Source organism: Microcebus murinus, chromosome 2 (genome assembly GCF_040939455.1).
Source record: "Microcebus murinus isolate Inina chromosome 2, M.murinus_Inina_mat1.0, whole genome shotgun sequence".
Classification (NCBI taxonomy): domain Eukaryota; kingdom Metazoa; phylum Chordata; class Mammalia; order Primates; family Cheirogaleidae; genus Microcebus; species Microcebus murinus.
In genome coordinates, this window is record NC_134105.1 from 123,121,082 (window position 1) to 123,144,752 (window position 23,671).

Here is a 23,671-nt window from a genome sequence, read left to right on the forward strand (position 1 = left end):
TTATTCCCCCTTGCATGATAGCCATTTATACTTCTGCTGACTGTTCTGTAAGATGTTGGAAGTTCCTTGCAGGGAGGGTTCACTACTCACAGTGACTCATATAATAGGGGTTTGGACAGGGTGTTGAATTGGATTGATCTGAACAGTGTTAGTGAGGATGAAGGAATGAATCACAGATTCCCTTTAAAGTTCATGAAAACAATTTCAAGATTTTCCATTCCACTGAGTCAGAGACAAAACAGATCTTTTCAATATTACCAGGAAAGATGCTTCTAGACAAAGGGAACTCAGATAAAACCAGACTGTTTTATCAGTCTATGCGATGGTTCACTTCAGGAAGACATTTTCAAAGCCCACTTAATACTCTTCCAAAGTGACTTCATTCAAACTCACAGAGCACCATTTCTATATGCTGATAATTTCCAAATAAAAATCCCTAGACAGCACTTCTCTCTGAACATCCAGTCCTACATTATAACTTGTCTCCTAAATATATCCACTGGGTTTCCCAGACGCATCTTAAATACCACATGATGCCACTGAAACTCATGGTCTCCATGCCCCCCTTTTCCCTTGCTCCCCTCCTCACAGCTCCTCGTCGGTCCACATTCTCATCGCGGTGACAGCATCTTCATCAGCCCTGTTTCATCTGTCCAGGGGGCGTCCTACGCCGCCCTGGGCAAGCATCTGCGAGGCTGCAGGGAATAGGTAGACCTGGCCCGTGTCCCCATGCACACCCGCCTCCAGTCCCTCCCCTTCCCTACTTGTAGGCCTGGATCCATCACTCTCCCCTTAACACATTCTCTAGTTCTGATCACATAAGAGGCAAAATTAAATCCTTCAGCGTCATGCCCAAGGCCTAACCTGGCCCCAACTCCCTTTCCAGGTATTCTTTCAGTACTCTGCATTCTCTCTGTCTAGAATATTCTCCCCCTATTCAACCTTCTCCTCCCCCAAAAATCTTACTCATTTTTAGAGACCCAATTTTAATATCACCTCATTTTGCATAGCCTTTTCTGAGTCCCTCTCTCCACACCTATCCAAGGAAGTCTTAGATATTGTCTTCTCCATGTGCACGCTGTTACCCATTAACTCTTGTCTCATCTGAGAACAGTGTTTATGTGCCATGTACTGTGCCAGGCATAGGGGAAAGAGGAGTGAGTGACCAACAAACTTACCCTCTGGATACATCTTTCTCATGTAATAACATTTAACACAAGTTTACCTCCCTCAATCACCAGTCCCACCACTGATTATGATTCATTAAGACAAGTCTTGGTTATTCCTGGATTTTCAGCTATTTATTGTGTTCTAGTCATTTCTTTGTGCCCTCGCCCTATGGTACCTAAAACTTAGGTGTTCAGTGGGTATGTAATACATACTCATTCATCGAGGTAAATGGCTGCTCACTGTGTAATTAATTCCCTAACTTCTGAGACAAAAGTAACTTGGTTTTACAAGAATTATCTATTCTTTACATTTATTGGCAAGACAAATCTATTCAGTTGTCTTCTTGGTACCAACCAGAGAGAACTAGTTGAAATGAACTCCATTTAGGAGCTCTGCTGTAGGACGAGGCCACACTTTCCTTGTGATTCTTTGCGGGAAAAGTGATGGCTCTGCACCCCTGACCTGTGGAGTCTCAGCAGGAGGAAGAAGAGGCAAAGCAGAGGAACTGAAACTGATGTGATGTCAGAGATTACAGGTGGCAGAAGATGAGAAAAACATACAAGAGCCTCAACATCCCACACTAGCTCCATGGTCCAGTGGATTAGGAGCTGAACTTCAAATCAAAACACCTGTATTCAAGTTCTAATTTTCTAATTGAATTACCTTAGGCAAGTCACCTAACTTTCCTGGGCCTCTGTTTTTCTTCATCTGTAAAACAGGGATAATGATAGCTATCGTATAGTATTATTGAGGGGACCATGTTAGATTTTAAACATAAAATATAGTGTAATGATTAAAAGATGGGCTTTGGAGTCTGGTAAATATGGAAATGCTTACTAATTGTGTGACCTTATGCAGGTTAGTAAAACTTGCTGAGCTCAAGTTTGCCTTTAATATGGGCATAATAAGGATATGATTATGATAAAATAAAATAATGTATACAAAGTTTTCAGCACAGTACCTGATACAAAGAAAGCTCACAATAAATGATAATTATTTTATAATTATTAATAAAGTATAAAATTCCAGACAATTGCATGGAGGACATCCTTGGGCCTGACGGAGGGGTAGGTATCACCACCAGGTTCTCTGCCCACTGAGGAAGAAAAATATAAGCATATCCAGAAAAAGCTAAAGATCTGTAATTGAAATTTGAAAGTAGTTAATAATCATTTTGCAAAGAAAGTATTTATAAGAAGCAAGATTAAAGAATGGGAGGACTAGGAAACAGAAAGGGCCAAGCAACTACCAAAAGTATAAGCAAGTGCAATGGAGTGACGCAGGTGTTAGAGTCATGGATGATGAGAACAAACTACACTGGGTTTATATGCTGGCACTTAAGGGAGCTAAGCCAAGCTCCTGAGAGAAAGATATCCAGGCAGAAGGAGAACATGAGAAAGGCTGGTACAGCATAAAAGCATTAAGCATGGCCCAGAAGAAGATGGAAATCACCTTCCCCAGGGTGAGCCTAGGCCAGGCGTTTCCCAGCCTATCACACCCAGAAGTGAAAACCAAGGAGACTCAGTAAGCCGCAATCTGATCTTTCAATCCTCCTTGAGGACAAGGCACGGGGAACTGTAAGCATTTATGGGCTTTTTATCCCAAATCCCACCAGAGAACACAGGTGTCAGGACAGGACGAGCAGCCTCCCTCTTTGGGGAAGTCACAAAGCAAATTCCAGCACACTCGGTGCACAGGGGCCACCTACAACGCAGTGTGGACTGAGCTAGATGCCACTGCAGTTTGCAGACCCACCATCTCAGATGCCAGCACATATGTCCTCAGGGACCAAGCTCTGGCCAGTGGGATGCGCACCCTGCTCAGTGAAGGTCTGTCCAAAGTCTTCGTCGGGAAGGAAGGCTGAGCAAACCTCCCCTGGCTGCTCCCAGCATGCCCCGGGAGGCTCTCTGGAAAAGTGGGGCTGGGAATCTTTTTCTGCATTTTCTACCACAGGGAAAGAGACACGGACCATCATTCCTTCTCTGGCTCCAAGTGCTCAGGGACCTTTCCCACACCCTGTAGCCTCCACGCCAGAGAACCATCCCTGGTGGGCGCCTCACTCGGAGCCCCAGCGCTGGGGAAGAAGCTCATTCCCACCCGTTAAATCTTGGGCCTAATGGATTTCCCATTGATCTTACTTCAGCTCAGGCACAAAACCCAAGGCTTCACGCAGTCCAGTCACTTCTTAAAATATCCTTTTAGATCTTGGCCAGTGTAGTCATTAATTACAGCCCAGCCAGGACTCTGGCTGTTAGTTCTGGGTGGCAACTTCATTTATTCCCACATTAAATGCTTTATTTCTGTGGAGCTATTTCAGTCTCACTCCATTACTTAGCTTACCCACCATTCGACCTCTTTAGCCATGTCATCCAAGCAATTTTTTAAAAAGAGATTCCTTGCTACCATATTATTCTAAAAATTTATATAAAATATCCAAGTTATGCTAAAACTGTATAGCAAACAGGACCAATAGATAGAACAGGTAAAAATTTACTGCGTCTTATTACATCTCCCATGCTATACAAAGTGCTTTGAATACATTAGCTCATTTCATCCACAAAAAAATTCTATAAAACAAATATTATTATTATTGTCCTGACTTTATAAATTGAGGATTAGAAACATTAAGTAACTGGCTTAAAGGTAAGTGATTAGGGTCACCACTGAAATCCAGGTTTGCCTCCTTCTAAAGCTCAGACTTTTATTGGCAGAGTTGTAATGAGTAATTCCAAAATTGTAACTGCATACCTCACTAAGCCGTAGTATGAAGATATGCACTGAGAAACAAAGGTACTATTGTGGAGTTAAAGAAGCCTTTAAAATGATTGAATTCAATTTCCACACTTAGCAGCTGAGTCCTGAGTCCCCTGGGGGTGTGGCAGCATGCCCAGGGTCTCGGGGCTGGGGGCAGGGCCACGCCCAGGACCCAAGCCTCCTCACTGGCAGCCACCACTCTCTCTGCTGCGGTCCAAATGCTCTACTGTTATATTCGAGATTCACAGGGCCGCAGGACAGAGAGACAGAGTCACCGAGGCTGTAATTATCAAAAGGAGTTATATTGTCTAGCTCGAGCTAGGGTCCGAGCCCCCAGAGTGCCAGCAGTGGCCTCTTCTTCGGGCAGGGACCCCCCTTTGTGTGCTAGTGAGCCTTTTATACCCAAGCTGCTTACACACTGGTCATGCATCTGCCCCCACAGAGATTCTTACTTCAGCCTGCCCCTGATAGGCTCCAACCTATTCCAGGTCCTAGCTGAGAGACTCCGGTTTCCGTGTTGTCTTTCTCCTCTGCATCCCATAATGTACTCATATTGCCTTGTGGTTAGCAAACAAGCAGTAAACAGAAGCTGGAAGGTGTCCATTGTCCTTATAGCCCAGTATCTTACATTCCCCACTTTGTCTTGGTTCTTACGAGCATTCTTGCTCGTATCCAGTGTCTTGTATCTCTTCTATTGCTAAGCTGTTTTCTTTAGGACTCACTCTTTGGTATTGCTGCTACAGTACTATTAACTGCACAGTATTTATTTGTTCCTTTATGAAAGTGACTAACCTATTCAGAATACATGGCCCAGAGGTGAGGATGAGCATGAGCACTATCATAGGTCCCAACAAGGTAGACAGCAGGGTAGTTAACCACGGGGAACTGTTGAACCACGACTCAAACCATCCTGTTGCTCGTGCTCTCGTTTTCGCCGGGCAAGTCCCTCCGTGACCTTTGTCGTGGACTCTCTGACTACCCCAGTATGGTCTGCATAGAAGCAGCACTCCTCTCCTAGGGCCGCACATGGCCCCCCTGGTGGGGGAATACTAAATCCATCCCCCTCCGGTTCTGCAGCACTACTTCGGACAGTGAAGTTAGGGATTTTTCTACATGGGAGATGGACTCCTCAATTCTGGCTATGCCTTCAACTACGGCGGTCCTTAAGCTATTGAACCCCCTATGCTGCACGGCCAAGGATGAGATGGCTGTCCCTGCTCCTATTGCTCCCAGGCCAAAAAGAGTAGCTAAGGTTATTGCTGTGAAAGGCTCCCTTTTCTTTTTTTACAATTAAGCTGGAGTCCTTTCCTCCTCTAGTCCAAGCAGCATAGACAGTGTCTTCTTGATGATAGATGACCTTAGGGAACACTAGTACCATAATGCAGTATTCTTCAGACTCATTGAAAACTGATAGGCTTAGGCAGGGGGTTAGGCCTGTCTCTAGCACAAGGTTGGACATAGGATATTTTATTGAAAAGAGGTTGTACCTGCCATTTCCACTCCCTATCATTTGTGGTCACACACCACCATTTGGCATAATAATGACCTCCAATACCCCCACACTGACGGTTTTCCTGAGGGGGCTGGAATCCTGGACAGGCATAAAACCCATTCCGGCTTATAGAGGTCCATTCCACATCTTCCCTCCATGGTCCAGTTACCCAAGAACTGGGGATTGGGGCAGCAGCGGGGCCTCCCGAGGATATCGCTACTGTCTGTGCTGGCTTTTCTAGGGGACTGACTTTTTCTAAGTTGAAATATAAATCTGGCCACCAGGTGTTTAGTGGCTCTGCCCTTGAGGTGCTATTGTATACCTCATGGGTTTCTAAGTTAGTTATTTCCCATGTAAATTTATGTGGCAGCTGTGGGTTCTCATTATTAATTACAACTGTAAAACTTTGGTCCAAGAGCAGGATATCCATAATGCACTTGCATATGAAACAGAACAATACCCAACCCCATCTTTGCAGCTTAGTCCCAATCTTTGGGGTAACTAGTCCCAGTCCGAGTCCTAGCAGGGCGATCAGCAGTTCTACCAGCATCTGAGTCAATAGTCTCATTTACTCAGCAGATGCCACACGGGTCAGCCTGGTCCTCAGTGGATTTGTGAGGTCTGCTGTCGCCTCCACTCGTCCTGCCGTTGCTTCTGCTCGTCCTCACCAGCCGGTCTCACGTGGATCCAGGTTGCTACCCCGTCAACCTTAAGAGCAGTGGGGGTAACAAGAATAATTTGAAAGGGTCCTCTCCATTTAGGCTCTAGGGTTTTACTGTTATGCCGTTTTACCCACACCCAACCCCCTGGCTGGTGATGGTGATACAAGTGTTTAATACTCTCACTCCTTGGCCCAGTTGTCTGGTAGATGGCCTGGAGGGCCGGCCACACTTGTCTGTGAACACTTTGCAGAGCTTGCACAGCCTGCAGTACCTCTCTAGGGTGTTCCGGGAGAGCCTCAGGGCTCACCCTGGGGATTACAGGCGGAGTGGTACCATACACAATCTCAAAGGGGGTTAGGCCCAAATGGTAAGGGGTGTTCCGGGCTCGGAACAGGGCGAAGGGAAGAAGGGTCACCCAATCCCCACCAGTCTCTAGGACCAATTTAGTTAAGGTCTCCTTTAGGGTTCTGTTCATTCTTTCTACCTGCCCTGAGCTCTGGGGATTATATGCACAATGTAATTTCCAATCCGCCCCCAGTGCTCGGGCTAGCCCTTGACTGACCTGACTTGTGAAGGCTGGCCCATTGTCAGACCCTATGCTCTCCGGCAGCCCGTACCTGGGAATTATTTCCTCCAATATTTTCTTTGCTACTATTAAGGCAGTCTCTCCTTCAGTAGGAAAAGCTTCCACCCACCCTGAGAAAGTATCTACTTTCTCAACAAATATGACCAACAAATACCTGTACCCATATTTTCCGGGTCTTACCTCTATAAAGTCTATTTCCCAAAATAATCCTGGTTGCCTTCTCCACTCCCTGGTACCTGCATGGGTCCCTCTGATCCTCCCCGGCTGCATGACCTGGCAGACACAGCAGTTCCGGACAATGTCTTCTGCTATCTTTCCTTGTGATTTGAATCTGATTTGTGCAGTGTCCAGCAACTGTAGCATCTTCCTTTTTCCCAGATGCGTCGTCTGGCAAGGTTCCTAGTAGGTGGTTCCCCAAGGCTTCAGGAACTACTAGGCGGTGCTCTCCATCTTGGAGCCAACCATCCTTACTCTGTGTTGCCTGTAGTTTTCCTTTGGCCCAGGTTATATCCGTGCTGGAATAATCCGGTTGGGGGGGCATTTTTCCCATCCCAGGAGGTGGCAAGCTCAAATACAGAACATCCGTTAGTGCTGGTTCCTCTGCAGCCCTTTTTGCCTCAGTGTCTGCAGCCCGGTTGCCCCGGGCTTCAAAAGAATCCCCTTTCTGGTGTCCCGGAATGTGGACGACTGCCACTGCTTTTGGCAACAAAATGGCTTCTAGCAGCTGAAGTATTTCAGTCTTATGTTTGATTTCTCTGCCCTCTGCCATGATGAAACCTCTCTCTATATAGAGGGCCCCATGTATGTGTACTGTACCAAAGGCATAGTGACTATCAGTGTATACAGTCAGCCTCTTTCCTTGGGCCTGGCGGAGGGCTTCCGTCAATGCCACAGTTCCGCCTTCTGGGCTGATGTCCCCTGTGGGAGGCGTGATGCCCAGATAAGATTACCCCGCTCATTCACTATGGCCGCCCCCGCGTACCTGTGCCCATCCGGGACGAAGCTGCTGCCGTCGGTGAACCAGGTCAGGTCGCTGTCTGGAAGAGGGCGGTCTTTAGGTCTTTCCTGGCCATCTGGGTCTCGCCAGGATCTCGAGGCAACTATGTTCAGGCATTTCTGGCTCGGGATCCGGCAGGAGCGTGGCCGGGTTCAGGATGGCAGGAGTCCGGAACTCGATGCGAGGAGTGTCCAACAGAAGCCCCTGGCAGTGAGTCAGCCTCGCATTTGTATCGCATTGTCCTGGCGGCTGCTTCAGGATCCCCTCTATGGCGTGAGGCGTGGTACTCTGCAAATGCTGACCCAGGGTGAGCTTAAGGCGTCTTTGACCAGTAAGGCAGTAGCCGCGATGATTCGCAGGCAAGCCGGCCATCCCGCCGCTAGCTTTTTTGACAGGTGTGCCACTGGGCGCCTCCAAGGTCCTAGCGCCTGCGTGAGTACCCCCTTGGCTATTCCCTTCTTCTCGTCTACAAACAGGTGGAACTCTTTTGTGGGATCAGGGAGCGCCAGGGCCAGGGCCTCTAACATAGCTGTTCTCAAGGCTCAAAAGGCACCCTGCATCTGCACTGCCCATTTCCACGCTTGCCCTGCCTTGCACCCTTCATACAAGGGCCGAGCCTTCTCTGCGAACCCCGGAATCCAGAGGCGGCAGTACCCCACTGACCCCAGGAACTTCCGCACTTTCCGACATGAGGTCAGGGTGGGTATCCCAAACACAGTCTGTTTCATTGCTTCTGTTAGCCTCCTTTGGCCTCCCTCAATTTTACATCCGAAATAGGTGACTTCATCCTTGCAAATCTGGGCCTTCTTGGCACTAGCCCTGTAGCCCATTTCCCCTAGCACTCTGAGCAAGTCTTTGGTGCTCTCCAGGCAGGTCTGAAGGGTCGGAGCAGCTAATAGTAAATCATCTACATACTGCAGCAGGGTCACCTCTGGGTGGTTGGCACGGTACTCACCCAGGTCTTCGTGAAGGGCCCGGTTGAACAAAGTAGGAGAGTTCTTAAACCCCTGGGGAAGTCTTGTCCAAGTCAGCTGCCCCTGGAATCCCCCTCTCTTCATCTTGCCACTCAAAGGCCAATATTTCTTGGCTGTGCAGGTCCATGGCTAGGCTGAAAAAGGCATCCTTTAAATTTAGGACAGTGTACCAAATCTGCGTTGGAGGAAGGGAGCTTAGTAAGGTGTAGGGGTTAGGAACCGTAGGGTGGATGTCAAGGACACGCGTGTTGACCTCCCTGAGGTCCTGCACAGGCCGATAATCCTTTCCACCCGGTTTCTTCACTGGCAACAGAGGAGTATTCCAGGCTGACTGGCACCTCTGGAGAATCCCGGAGTCTAGGCGCCTTCGAATGTGGGGCGTTATTCCCACTCTAGCCTCCTGGGGCATGGGGTACTGTCTAACTCGGGCTGGCTCAGCCCCTGGTTTTAACTCAACGTATAGAAGTGGCTGATGCTTTGCCCACCCTGCACCCCCTGTTTCAGCCCACGCTTTGGGAAATTCAAGGAACCAGTGCTCTATGTCCTTTTCCTGGCCCCTCATGGGCTGGTATAGTCTATACTCATCTGCCTGTGCCAAGGTCAAGATTTGAGTGACCCAGGGGCTGCTAATAAGATTGCCTTTATCATCAGTTATTATTATTCCTTTTTCTTAAAAGTAAATACAGGCTCTTAATTTTGTGAGTATGTCTCTCTCTAATAATGGGGTGAGGCACTCTGGAATGACCATGAAGGCGTGACTCACTTGTTCCAAACTTTGCCGTGTACTCCATCGGTAGGGCTTGGTTCCAGTTGCCCCCTGCACCCAGCTAGTCTTGTTTGACAGTTTTCCCATGGTCTCAGTAATCACCAAATGTTCTGCTCCTGTGTCTACCAGGAAATTGACTGGGCTCCCCTCCACTAGTACCCTGGGCTCGGGGAGGGGAACTGAACCCTGTCCCCCCTATTTATCCTCTATTTGACCCACCACCATAACCTTCTCGGAGGATTGAGCTCTACATCCCCTATTCCTCTTGGGGCAGTTCCTAGACCAGTTTCCATGCTCCTTGCAATTGGTGCACTATCCTTGCCTAGCCTCTCCCTCTGGGGTCACTCCCAGCCTCTTGCCCCTAGCTGACCTCCTCCTGTAGCTGTGAGTAGGATCTTGGCCATTTCTTTGTTCGCCCTGCGTGCCTTGCCTGCCTGAAACTTTCTATCTTCCGATCTTAGTCTAACTTCTCTTTGGGCATTTCTCTGTTATTATATACTTTTTCTGCCACTTCTAGTAAGTCCTGTAGAGTTTTCTCGCATAGCCTATCTATCCTTTGCACCTTTCACCTAATGTCTGGGGCTGCCTGATTTACAAAGGCCATCATGACGGCCACTTTACTCTCTTCTACTGTGGGATCTATCGGAGTATACTGCCTAAAGGCTTCCATATTTCTCTCTAGGTAAGCTGCCAGACTTTCCTGGGGCCCCGACAGACAGACATATCCTACCTTAGCCAAATTTGTCGGCTTCCGTGCCACTGCTGGGAGACCGGCCATCAGAGTCTGGTGGTAGACCCAGAGACGCCCCCTACCTTCAGCCTCATTGTAATCCCAGGGCGGCCGTTCAAGATGACTCGGGGGTTGATAGTAGGTCTGCTGTCCTCTCCTGGAACCAGCTTCCGTGATTCTGCTTGGATTCTCTCTCTCTCTTCAGTTGTAAAAAGTACCTTAAGCAACTGTTGGCAATCATCCCAAGTGGGCTGATGTGTATAAAGGACCGAATCTAAAAGTTTAATTAAATCCCTCGGATTTTCAGAAAAAATTGCATTTTGGGATTTCCAATTGTAGAGGTCACTGGTGGAAAAGGGCCAGTACTGGTATGTCTGTTCCCCATCTGCTCCAGGGGGTTCCACCGCTCTCAGGGGGAGCACCCTCATGGGCTCTGTATCTGGAGCCCATCCAGTCCTCTGCCTAGTCCCTTAAGCCTGTACCCCCGTCAGTGGTTCCATTGCGGCCATTCCATTGCGGTGGTGGCGCCCGCACCCCCTGCAGGTGTGGGCACCACCACCAATGGGGGGTGGGGTCAAGCACCGCCGGGAGGGGTGTGGGTGCCACTGGGGGGTGTGTGAGCGTGGGCACTGCCATCTTGTTCACCTTGGCGTCTCCCTCCCCACACAAAAGTCCTGTGCCCCCCCCCACATCCTTAAAGTGACTCACAAGGATAGACAACGGCGTCATCAGGGTTTGCCCCATTCCTGAAAAGAAGAAGTCTTAGACACAGGACAAAATCACTCGCTCAATAGCACAGGTGACAAGACTAGACAGACGAGGAATAAATAACAAAATGAGTAGACAGACGAGTAAAGGAGAAACAATGACGCACCTATTCCGGAACCTCTCCCCGGTCCCCTTCTGACCGAGCCTCCAGCTCCAAGGTCAACCTTGGGGATTCCAAGGAGGCCAGCAGACGTCTCTCCACCGGCGACCCACCACCATGTCCTCCTAGGTCCTAATGTTGGTCCACTAGTCCCGGTCCACTAGTCCAGGGCTCCAATCTATACACTCCTTCCCTGGCTCTGCATCTTATCCAGCGGTCTGCAAGATTCCCGGATGAGCCCCCAAATGTTATAGTCGAGATTTGCAAGGCCGCAGGACAGAGAGACAGAGTCACCGAGGCTGTAATTATCAAAAGGAGTTTTATTGTCTAGCTCGAGCTAGGGTCTGAGCCCCCAGAGTGCCAGCGCAGTGGCCTCTTCTTTGGGCAGGGACCCCTCCCCTTTGTGTGCTAGTGACCCTTTTATAGCTAAGTTGTTTACACACTGATCATGCATCCGCCCCCACAGTGATTCTTACTTCATCCTACCCCTGATAGGCTCTAACCTGTTCTGGGTCCTAGCTGAGAGACTCTAGTTTCTGAGTTCTTTGTCTTTCTGCTCTGCATCCCATAATGTACTCATAATGCCTGCGGTTAGCAAACAAGCAGTAAACAGAAGCTGGAAGGTGTCCATTGTCCTTATAGCCCAGTATCTTACACTACTACACCAGAATTGGTTTTCCTCTGGGTACAGATGAGAGGGAAGGGTCTGTGGAGTGGCGTTAAGTGAATTGAACGTTCCTCCTGCAAATGAAAATGAGAGGCTAACTGGATTTCATAATCACTCTCTCCGATTAAAGTTGCCCTCCCTCTTCTCTCAACTTCTGCACCTCTGATATCGCTCAGCTGTAAGCTTTGTTTAGTCTAAATCTGTCTCCTCACACATCTGTCCTGATCGCAAAACCCAATTTGTTTCACCCTCTACGTGCCAGTGGCTATAGCTGGCTGCGTGGGCGACCCGGAACCTGCTCCTCCCCGCCTTGGGAAGCCAGACGCTCCTCCTATTTGGCCGGGAAGGCATGGCTCAGCAGAGGCTGCAAACTCTAAACCCCACAGAGGCCGTTGGAACCAAAACAGGTGACGTCAGTAGACACCAGGACATCCCCGGATCTGGAGTGAATGCCAGGAACTATGCTGAACCACGGGGCCTCCTGCTAAGATGGGACATGAATCATGCCCTCCATCCTAGAGATGGTGCACCGTGATTCCGCCTCTCCAGGGAAATAGATCCACAAGGTGGGGACTTTGTCTCATTCCTTGCTGTGTTTCCAATGCGCAAAGAGGGCCTGGCGCACAGTAGGCACTCGGGAGTGTTTCCTGAATGAATGGGCCCTCCACTCAGGGGACTCTGCGCTGTATCTGGACTTGGCGTCCAGGCAGCTACAGCCCCTGACCTAGCAGAAGAGAGCAGCAGGTCTGATTGCTATGGAATCAGGGAAACTAGGTAGGGATGTTCATTTCAATCACGGGCACTTCAGACCATAACCGAGGGCCACTTCTAAGGGAGAGGGGGTGGTGGACAGGGGTGCACGCTCATCATCAGCTTTATCGCCAGTATCAGGGCTGCCAGGTGGGCACCCTGCAAGCTCAGCAGGTGCCATGCGGTGGTGGGAACAACTCAGGGGGGAAGTGGGACTTCAGGCACTTAGAAGTCATGAGACCTGAAGCAGATCCATGTTCTCTCTGACCAAGGCTCCCTGTCTTCAAAAGGAGGGCACTGGACCTGAAGCCTCTAAGTTGCTTTCAGCTTTAATGGCCTCCTTTTTTATTTCAGCATATCACAGGGGTACAAATGTTTAGGTTACATATATTGCCTTTGCCCCACCCAAGTCAGAGCTTCAAGCATGTCCATCCCCCAGACAGTGTGCACCGCACCCATTAAGGTGTGAATATACCCATCCCCTCCTCCCCCCACCTGCCCAACACCTGGGGAAAGTTACTACTGTATGTGTACTTACGTAAGTCAGTTAATACCAATTTGATGGTGAATACATATAGTTTTGACACATGATTTGTGAAAGGAACACACAACACACCCAGGGCTCTCCAGAGTTGTTAATAAAGAACCAATCCACCACCACTCACCCGGCCTGTCTACTAATTGAGAGACCATGAAGCCCAGAAGCCAAGTGAGAGCATAAAAATCTGGAGCTCCACCATCCAGTGCTGCTTTGAGCATCATTCCTATAGACAGCTGGGTCCCTCAGCCTTCCAGTCAGATTGGCAATAGCAGTCTGTACCCATCAAGGAGTTGTAAAAGATACAAGTGCATATGTGTGTATAAATAGATAGATTTGATTTGTGTGTATGCATATAAATCTAGCCCAGCTAATTTTCATTCATGGGTTTAACTCCTGATCTCCCCATTGCATGTTTGTACTTTTCTTATTCTATCCAGGAACTGTTTACAGTAGATTCTGCCCCTAAGGAAGAGACCCAGTTCTGTCCTTTTCTCTCATTCGATTCCACATGCAGCCTCTATACACATGCGTGTGCGCATAGGCAGGTGTGATTATAAGTCACTTTGTGAAATGTCAAGAGTGATCTAGCCATTCATTAATGACATCCAACTCTGCATTTCTGAGTAAATAACTAAATTGCAATTTTTCTTGTGTCATCTCTTGCTGCCTGAGTTGTCACTTTGGTACTTCAAGGGATCGAAATATGGAAACTCTTTTAGTTCTTTAAAAATGTTATCTTCAAAGGAAAAATTCTACAACTGACTTGAATTGACATAATTAGTTCCATATCATTATTTTTCCCTACGCAGGTTTTAAATTTAAAAATGCAATTTGTTTTTTGCCTTTTTTTTCTGGCATCACACATAATAATTGGTTATAATTAGGAATAAATTGCTTCGAGGAATGAGTAAAGCATCCAATTGTGTTAAAAAGAAATGTGCCTTTAATGTCAAGGCATCCAAGAGTAACTTACTTATTTGCAGTAAGTCCAGAGACCCGGGTAAAGAAACTTCCAGCTTCCTTAAGGGAGGCTGAGATACATTTGCAAAAGGGCTTCAAGAAGAGAAGATGCAGCATAGGCCAGGGACGCTGAGGGCTCAGGTTCTAGGACTCATACCGTAACATGAGACCTGGCTGACATGAAATCCAATATCTGGTTTCTTTTCTCTTAAAAAGTAGGCTGAAACCAGAAGCACTATCAACACAGGTGATTTATGACACAGAAAACTCTAGAAACATTTGAGTGAGCCAAGAACACTTTCTGCCTGGAAAGCAGGAATATTATAGCCACAGGTGTTGAGACAGACACGTAGTGAACTGAAGTACAAGTGAGTGAAATTGTTTTCCATCACACGTACTTTAGGAGCAAAACACTCTGTGAGTTGGACCGGAGGCACGGGGGCCTAAGAGCCAGGATATATGAGCAGAGGCAGGGCTGAGAGACAGACAACCCAGGCATCCACAGGTGATGTGGTGAGCGAAATCTCAATACCTCCTCCTATGCCTCTGTGCTCCATAAATCCCTAGCTAATAAGGTGCCTATGAGAGAGGTGCTCTTTAATAACTACTAGGGTATAATAATTGATGGCATAGCCAGCTGGTTGCTGCGATCAGATATAAATTAAATCATCTTTATTGTTTTATGTTTCTTCCAACTCCCTGCCCCCCACCCAGTCCAACCACCTTTTCAGCCTCTCTTAACCCATCCTGAGAGAATGCATCTGCATCACTTATCAAGTGACAAGAGCCGGAGGGAAAGAGAGAGGAAAGAGGACAAGAAACAAGTTCTAAATGATTCTTGGTTCCTTGGGCCAGAGATCAGTCTCTTATTTTTTCAAACGCTGAATAATGACTTCATTTCTGTACTTTCTTTGCCCACCTGCACTGCAGGTCTGGCAATGGCCAAGCATCCATTCATTCAAGAAGCGTGGCTCGCGGGCCTGTGGTGGCCGGGCCTCGGGCTAGACACTGGAGCAGGATGACTACTGTGGTGCAAGGCCATTCCCCTGAGACGTTCCCAGGCAGGGTGGCAAGGAGGAGGGAGACATACAAACACAGACTGTTGTGACGAGGGGTGACAGGTAACACAATGGAGATATTAATGGAGAACACAAAAGGGGGTGAGATAAATGCCACCAAGTGGAAAAAATCCAGGCTGGTTTCTAGAAACAAATGGAATGGAGGGGAGAAATGCACTAAAATCCTTTCCTCTTCTGAAAGCCAGGGCAATGTCAGAGAAGGTCTAAACCCATCCATTAGGATAAAACTAGTTGGATAAGGTGTGTTCTACAATACCTCCCTGCCACTCTCACTTCCGGTCTGTCCCGAGACAACAGGTCCAGGCTGCAGTTAGTGCCTCAAAGCAAAGAGAGAATCCTGTGTGATCTGCCTCTGGGTCCTTCCCCGTGACCGCCTAGCTTGCCCTCACTCCCACGCCAGATAGTTCCTGAGTGCCTGCTGGGTGCCGGGCGGTGTGTCTAGAGCCGAGGACAAAGACGCACGCAAGACTCAAACCCTGCCTTTGACATCGTGCCCTGATCAGGAAGCAGCCACATGAACGGGTGGAGCCAGCCACTGAGACGAGGATGCGACTAAGGCCCAGATGCTGGCACCAAACCCCCTGGGTCATGGTCCTGGCTCTGCCAGGGACTAGCTGGATGACCCTGAGCTAGTTGCTCTCTCTTGTGCCTCAGTTTCTCATCTGTATAATGGGGATAGTAATAGTATCTGCCTTGTAGGGCTACTGGGAATATTAAATTGGTCAATAAATGTTAAAGGTTTAAAGCAAAGTCTAAGGCTGTAAAAGTTAAGCAAGCCTGGTGGCTACCTTTTGTGGGGTAGGGTTCTGCTTTTTGGCAGAGGATGGGGGGTATTAGGGAGGATTCTCAGTATCCTGGAACTCTGCAAATTATTGCCAAATGGTGACAACATCACGGTGTTAACAACTGAACTGTGATTGCAGGCACAGAGAAGGGAATGCCGCCCTGGCGATGGGGGCTTCTCAGAGGAGGTCGTCTTTAGACTCACTAATGAAGAAGTCTTTGCATTCTTTCTTCATAGGCACCTACCCAGGGGACAGTCAAATGTCCCTATTGGAACACGAAAGACAGGGGAAAGGACCCAACAAAAAGAGAGAAGTTGTGCTAGGGTGATGCAGGGATGGCTTATCCAAGCAGGTGTGTTTCTGAGAAGTTGATATATAGCAGGATCCCATCTGAAGGCACCAGAAAAGCTTGCAGACTAAACAAGTGCTGGGAAGGGCAATCCCTTGCGCAGTCTCCCAGCCCCCATCTGGCTGCATAAGAATGCACCTTGGCCTTGAAACCTCTCCTTACTGAAAGATAAAGAGCCCACGTGGCCTGTGCCAGGCTTATCACCTTGTATGGGAATATCTTTCTCTGTTTCAAGCTCAATATGGGCTCCTTTGTTCTGCTCAAGTATGCAAGTTGTTGGCCCCAGGCATGCCCCAGCTTTCAGTACTTCACACTGCACAGGGCAAGGGTCTGTGACCTTCTACTGCAGCATGAAAGGGTGTGTGTAAGCCAGTTGTCCTGCATAGGTTGCACGGGGCACCGCCAGCCATGGGGGACCAACACACACTTTGGGAGCTGATCTTGTTCCGTCTCTTCTCTACGCGAGTACAGTGTCACTCCATCCAGCGCTTGGTGTTGTGTTTCCCTTGGTGACTACAATACCAAGATACAGGGCAAAAGTATTTGAACTTCTATTTCTGGCAGCTGACATGGTGAGGATCTCTGTCACCCTTCGCGTAGCTGGAGTCCTAACCTGGTGTTAGTAACCTGTGTGTGGTGTTCTGCCCAACAAGGAGCCTTCTCGATCTCACCTAAAGTGAATTGCTACTTAGAAATCCATATTTATTTGTACATATACATTTTAGCTATTTCTCTATATTTGATTATACAGACTTTTGGCTATTTGGTTGGCTTGGGCCTTGGGCCTCTCAATAACTGTCCTTTGTAATCTGTAGTATGGGGATAATAACAATGCCTTCTTAGGGTGGTTGAGGTCATTTGAAAAGTCATTCTCATTAAACATTTGTCAGAGTGACAAAATAAGCATTCAATAACTGATGGGTATCACATTAACTTATGATGCTGATGCGGGTGACAGGGGTAGTGGTGGTAGTGATGGCAAAAACATGGAGACACAAGATCATAAATGGGTCATCGAGTGCCCGCTCACTTATTTTAGCTCTTCCAGGAGTTTTGCATATCTAGTAATTGTAATCTCTTCATTCAGTTTAATATTCTCTATAGGCTGGCAGTGCCTCTTTTCAAAGAAATATAGATTAGATCCATTGTTGATTGCATTAAAATCTACGTGGATGAAAATTTAGAGAGAAGGGAGAGACAGATATGCCCGCTCACTCTGAATCCTAAAAATGTCTAGTTCTGGCTCCCTGCTAGTAGACCGCAGCTCAGCAGACAAGGGCAAACAGCGAAGTGGTCTGGATGTGATCAGGTGGGACTATAAATCATGATGAGGGCTGAAATTGAATCAAATGGGGGCACCTGTGCACTCTATTTCACAATGCAAGCAACATGGAAAACACAGTCCTGTGAAATAAACTCACTTGCTGGCCACCGGGCAACAATTCTTTCCACGCTCCCTTGGCTTGGGCTGCTTCCTGGCTCCCAAGAGAAATTCAGAGGCTCATGCAAACATTTAGCTACATACCATACTACCTGCAGGTTTCCTCACTGCCCCCTACTATTGATCAAAGGTAGTAAACTCCAGTGCACAAAGGTGATTTAGGGGAAGCAGGGAGAGCACAGCTGGGAAATAAGTGGCAGCAGGGGCCAGGGTTGACCTTCTGAGTAGGTGGCTTCCTGCCATTTGTTAATAATTTTCAGAGTTCAGGATGCTGAGAATCCTCCCCAGTATCCCCTACCCTCTGTCAAAAGGCAGAACCTCACCACACAAGAGGTAACCACCAGGCTTATGCTAATGTGGCAAATTGATCATTCCTGGTTGAGACCCAGTATTGATGGTTCATGGGGTGGGAAGGGAGCTGGTTCACTGTACTGTACTGGGTAGTTGGGAATCAGGAATGTAAGAACATGTGCACAGTAGGGAAAGGAAGTAGGCAGACACAGAAGAGGACAACAGGGTTGCTAAGAACATTTACCTATTTCATAGCTTTATGTACAGCTGGCCCAGGTCCAGGCTCTAAAGAAGCCAGAGGATTGGGGGTTGGGGGAAAATGAGGTCGAGGAGAGACATGCAGACTTCCAAACTGGAATCTGTCCAGAGCTTTCGTGCCCACCCATCCCCAATTAAACATATACAAATTGCAATGGTAATAAACTGAGATAATGATAGAGTCAGCATTTAAACTCACCATAGAATGCATAAATTACAGGGGAGGTTGCTACAGATGCAAAGGCTGTATGCTTTTTTCTGGGGGAGAGGATATTCTGATGTGCAGGTGCTAACTGGGTATCTCAGGCCAGGCAGGGAGGCTCATAGGAGACTTCCTACAAGGAAAAGGAATCTGAGGCCAGGTGATGTTGCTGATGGGCAAGTTGCTTTAAGCAGATCCAATGTTTTTGGATTTTCCCCCTAGCTGGACAAAGCAGCACAGCCTCCTTCCTCCTTTACAAAACACACACCAGTTTATGCTGTTCCAGCTTCACGGCTTCTGTTGCTGCTCTTGGAACCTACGGGCACGCTCGTGCTCTGCACTGGATGTTTCCGCTGCCTGGGCCCTTCTTCCTCCAGATTGGCATGTGCTTCCCTCCGTCACCTCCGCAGGTCTTTGCTCAAAGGTCCCTTTCTCAATGCTGCTTACAGTAATGACCCTATTTATAATTATGTGCCCCCTTACACTCGTCCTTGTTTATAGTATTTATCATCTTCTAACATACTATATAATTTACTATTGCTGCATACATTACTTATTTATTAGGCTTATTGAGTATTATGTCTCCCTTTACTAAAACATAAACTGCATAAAAATAGGGAAATTTTATCTCTTGTGTCTCCCCTTCACACACACATCCCAAATATCCCAGCTGCCTAGAACAGAGCCTAGTCCATGATAGACATTTATTATTTAATAACATGTTTGCAAAGCATGGGATGAAAATTGCCTCCTTGAAAGGAGAACCTTCTTCTCAGCAAAGGGAACTGAGACTTCCAAGGTGCCTGCAACACTCTTGTCTCCAGGACTCGCTCCTTTCCCACACTGCAGTTGCTGTTGACTCGGGATAGAGTGCTCATATCAGTTGATGTAGCACATATGGTTCTGAAGCAAACCACCACATGAGGGTGAAAAAGGGACCAGAGGAGTCCAGGGGCCTGGGGCGAATACGCATGGCTTGATTTCTCCTGTGCTCACATAAAGACATACTTAGCAAGAGCCATTGTAGATTATGACTTTCAGAACTTGGAGTGAACTCGCATCCAGTCCAACCATCTCATTTGACGGATGAGACACGGGGCGTTAAACGGCTTGCCGAGGCTCGCATACCCAATCAGTGGCAACAGTGTTTCTGTTAATTCCCTGTCCAGTGTGTGCCCTGTCCCCCACGTTGTCTGTCACGCAATTGTTCTACACCAATCTGTATCTAGGCGTCCCACGCAGCACTCTCTGAGCAGGTACTGTTTACCGGCTCTGTCAGGGACCCACCCACCCACTTGGTTTAAAAAGCACCAAGGTACCCTTGTTTCAGCACCTCTGCACAGCGGAAAGCAGCCAGTCTGCTTTATTCCAACCAGTCTATGCTTTGCTGAGCATTTGATTTCTTTCAATTCTATTTACCCGATTAGCCAGTAACAACCTTTGCCTTCAAAAGTAGCCTTTTTGCAGGGTTTGATGATCCATGCCCATTTCGTAATAACTTGCATATCTAGTGGTCTAGACTCTAGACAGATTTTGAAGTCTGTGAACATTATAATAGGAATGCCCAAAGCAAATTCTGAAAACTAGCAAGTCTTAGGAGGCTAACAGACACATTGATATTATATAAATAACTATACATATATTCATTTAAACAAATGTAGATGACTTTCCTTTAGTGTCTATTAAAAAGCACATTACAAATTTCCAAAAGAGGTGGACAGTGTGCATCATTTCTCAATCTCAATTGATCATGAAGTCTTTTATTGTGCAGCATCTCATAGATCTGATGAGAACATGTTTTGGGAAATGTCTCTCTACAAGGCCAAAATATCTAAGGGCAAGAGGAAAAGAATTATGGGTAGCATTGAAGAAGCAAGGCAGAGGCTAAGATAAATACAAAATACATTGGCAGGATTTGGAGTCGAAAAATAGTGAGGCTATGGCACAGTAAAAACCTAAGGATGAATCAGGATTCACCAGATATTTAAGAGAAGAGGCCCCTCTCCTAGATCTGGGAAGTGGAACTTGCCCATAAGAGGCCCTGCCATTTATTAGCAGGGTCCAAGCCTCTGAAGTTCTAAATACAAATCACCAAGGAGCTGAAATCCACCCCTAAGCCTCTGATTTTAGCAGCTTATGCCTTTCCAGGAGAATTACCTTGCCTACTGAAATGGCTCCTGCCCAGGGCTGGAAAAGTTTGAATAAAATGTATTTAACTACTATCTGAAAATCTTAAGTCATTGAGCTAAATGCAAAAGCCTTTTGTTAAAAATCACACTCAACTAGATATTGAGGTTTATTACATACTTTCTCCAATTTTCCTTCTCCCTTTATGTAATCTCAGCTGGGCTGATTTGCCTGCATTTTTTTCCAGTGGAATCTTCTTATTACTCCCAAGACACAACAGAGAATCACCAACTCTGTACAGAGGGGCATATAGCTGCATCTGGATTAGAAAAAGGGGGCTATTTATACCCAAATCAATAGGCATATTTTAGCATAACACTTGCAGGCTTTCTGCAAAGAGAATGAAAGGAAAGAAAATGCAGTTCTTTTTTCATTCTCCTTTACTGTATGATTTGCCCCACAGTATGCTAGTCACATGGCCTGGAGCAGAGTGATTTCATAATGATAGGGCCGCAGGCACAAAGGAGGGGAAACCCAGCTGCACTGGGGGTTTCAGGGGATGTCTTGAACAGCCGGCCCAGCCCTCGCCCCTGCTGTTCCACGGAGAATTAGCAGGATGTTGCTGATCTTGCTCGTACGTCCGTGATTCCTCCGGTGCCAAACCGGACTCTGGGTCGGGGCCACTAAGAGCCGCTGGCCTCCCTAGCAACCAGAGGGCCAGCAAACCCCAAGTAATGCCAAATGTAAACAAACCTGAGGCCACAGAAGTCTTTGATTGCATTCCAGTTGGGAGGCCCTCCAAGTTTGTGCTCAAACTGACCTGTGGCCTCCCAGCCCAGCTGTAAGGAAGAGCCAAACAGTCTGCCTCTTTTTGCAGCTTTAATTAACCCTGTGCTATGTTGAACCTGTGGGCAGTGCTTCAGTATGAGAGATTCATGAGTCAAACACTTGCAACTTTAAGGTGGATGAGCAGGTGGCCCCTTCATAAACCCGAAGGTGGCAGGAAAGGGCACAGGCTCCCTCCACACCAGTTCTAGGGAGCACACAGGTCACTTCAGTTACTCCAAGGGGACCTGTCAAGACAAACTGCCAGGGCATAGCAGAACCACCAGCCTTGTAAGTCCGTTGTGCCAAGTTCTGCTGGTGCCTCTGTCATTCTCAGGACAAAATCCCCACTTTCCTCTCTTTGCACCTGCTAAGTCTCAGTGTCAAGAACGTAACTCACGCCTGCTCAATCACTGTGTAAAAGGCATACACGAAAAGTCCCAGCTGCTGTCACCTAATCCATTCTCTCTTTCATTTTCCAGGACCCTCAACCTGATGTCAGCAGTAAGTGCAGGAAGAGTTCTGGACATCAGAGACACAGAAGCCAACTCAAAGGAGCCAGTAGGTTTTCCAGCTCCTCTTCCTCCCCACTTACACTAACTTTCAAGCCTGGAATCTGTCAAATGCAATGAAACCCTTTGCTTAAATACAGTTACACCTAAATTTCACAACTGAATAATAGGTCGTCCTCGCCTAAAATGATCATGATAAAGTAATATTGTATGGATAGAAAGATCTCTGCCAGGGATCCACTGTACTCGCATTTCACAACTAGAAAGAAAGTGAGAGAAACATCATACTTAATCAAAATCCTTGGAAGAGAACATTGTAGAGTTCAAATTAATAGCACTAGGCAATAGTGTCAAGTCTTAGGAAGAAATTAAATATAAAGAACTTTTGGTGCAGGAAAATATAGCAGACATAAAACATCTAGAAGTTCTGGGGCTTTTAAAAAGCATTTTGTAAAATGTCTCAAAAGAAAATAAGATGATGGCATTCCTGCCTTTACAGAGAAATGTTGTGGGCTTCATAGGAATGCACAGTCTCAATTACTATATTAGAGAATCATCTTCAAGGCAACAGATAAAAATAAAATAAAACCTTAAAGAGATATATTAATATGTCACTATATTATATAAAGCCATGTGTCAAAAGGCAACTTCATTCAATGATGTGAAATTGGATGAACATTAAAAATGATGGAAGGCCTTGATATTCTTAGAATCATGCAGCATGGAACATCTAATATAATCTAGTATTTCTGACCATCAAATAAAAAATGGAATAAGTCTTTTCAGAATGAATATTTAGATTATATAAGTTAGGATAATGCAAGCAGCTATAACAAACCAATTCCAAAATTTCAGTAGCCTTACACAATAAAAGTGCATTTATCACTTAAATAGCATTCCAGCGTAGGTATTCCTGGTAGGTAAGCTGCTTTTCTCCATTTGGTGATTGAAAATCTCAAGTTCCTTCCATCTTGCAGCTTTGTTGTTCCTCTAGAGCCCTATAACCTTTTTTTTTTTTTTTTTTTTTTTTTTGAGACAGAGTCTCGCTTTGTTGCCCAGGCTAGAGTGAGTGCCGTGGCATCAGCCTAGCTCACAGCAATCTCAAACTCCTGGGCTCAAGCGATCCTTCTGCCTCAGCCTCCCAAGTAGCTGGGACTACAGGCATGCGCCACCATGCCCGGCTAATTTTTTATATATATATATCAGTTGGCCAATTAATTTCTTTGTATTTATAGTAGAGACGGGGTCTTGCTCTTGCTCAGGCTGGTTTTGAACTCCTGACCTTGAGCAATCCTCCCGCCTCAGCCTCCCAAGAGCTAGGATTACAGGCGTGAGCCACCGCGCCCGGCGGTCCTATAACCTTTTGAACTACTCTGTCAGGTAGAAAATAGAAGACAGAAAAGTCACACACCTTCTTAACATCCTTGGCCTTGAAGTGACATTGTAACTTTTGTTTTTATTCCTTTGGTGAGAGCTAGATATGTTGGCTCCCTAGCTACAGAGATACTGGGAAATATAATCCGGATGCAGAGCTCCTTTGCAGTGATGACTCAATATGGAAGGACAAGTGTGAATTTTGGTTTAAAGTTTGAAATCTCTGCCACAAAAATATATACCAAAACAAACCAGGAAGATCTGACTTTGCCAGGCTTTAATGTGGTCAAAATGCTATCGACTACTTGGTGTAGCTAGTGAAGAAGAGAGAGATGACACAGGGAAGAGGTAAAACAGATACTAAAATAAGAAATATCCAAAAATTTTTAATTCTTTGGCTTCCCTAATAGTTCTTATTTCCAAACTGGTTACTTAATGTTGATTAATTTTTAAGCTATTAAACTTTATAAGGAAATTTCCATGTAAAGCTGGCAAAGTATGGGCATTTTTA